Raw genomic sequence first — 1,148 nt, 5'->3', positions numbered from 1 at the left:
TCTGGAATGGAGAGTTAGTTTAACTAGCCAGGGAGCTTGGCAAAAACTTAAAGTTAATATCACTAATGAAGTTAATGTTGAAAAGGTTTTACCTAGATTTCATCTCTGGGTTCTATATTTGAACCATATGTTCTAATTGGTAGACAGGTTCATTAAATTCCAAATCACTTTATACCTTTTATCCTTGTATTTTCTTTAATTGTTCATTGTGCTTCATGAAGGTTAAAAATAGATCTTCAGGCAGAATCTGCCAGTTTATTAACAATTTGAATGAAACTGTCCAAAAATCATTTCACTGTAACTAAAATGAATCTGTTTCTAGAATATTAAGCAAAAAATTGAACATAGCTGAAAACTATTTTAATCACTTGTTTTCTTTATCTGATAGAGATTTTTTTAAAAAATGCATTTCTTTATTTTCAAGTTATTCAAAGTACTATCTTAAATTGCTGCTAAGAGTTACTTATTTTGATGTGTTTAACATTTTTCATTAGATTAGCATGTTGGGAAAAAGGTATTGTTTAAAATATATTGTTTGCTTTGGGGTTTTGTTTGCATTTTTGTTTTTTTCAGTACTGAAGATTGAACCTAGGGCCTGTGCCTATTAGGCAAGTGCTCTACCATGGAACAATATCCTCAGGCCACATTTACAGTTCTTTATAAAAATTAGAATTATAGTAGGGAGCAGAGAATCAATTTCTTCAGATTAAGTTTCAAAAACTGGCCAAGTCTGATCTTGGATAATCCAAAACTATATTTAACAATCTGTCAGAAATGAATAGTGATACTGCTGCATATATACTTTTCCAAATAGATGAAGAAATTGATGTTTGAATTCAGGTGTTGGATAACAACCTATCAATAAATAAATAAAATGGAGGGAAAAAGAATACCAAGACCTTTAACATCTCAATGCTATTGGCTTTTTAAAAAATATATTTTTAGTTGTAGATGAACACAAAACCTTTATTTCATTTATTTGTTTTTTTATGTGGTACTGAGGATTGAACCAGTGCTTCACCTATGCTAGGCAAGTGCTCTACCACTGATCTACAACCCCAGCCCTCCATTGGCTTTTAAAAGTACATAATCGTTTAGATGAGTGATATTAACAGATGGTATCACACAATGGAAACCTCTGTTGGGAT

The sequence above is a fragment of the Sciurus vulgaris genome (genome assembly GCF_902686455.1).
Source record: "Sciurus vulgaris genome assembly, chromosome: 9".
Classification (NCBI taxonomy): domain Eukaryota; kingdom Metazoa; phylum Chordata; class Mammalia; order Rodentia; family Sciuridae; genus Sciurus; species Sciurus vulgaris.
Note: the sequence above shows the minus strand (reverse complement) of the source record.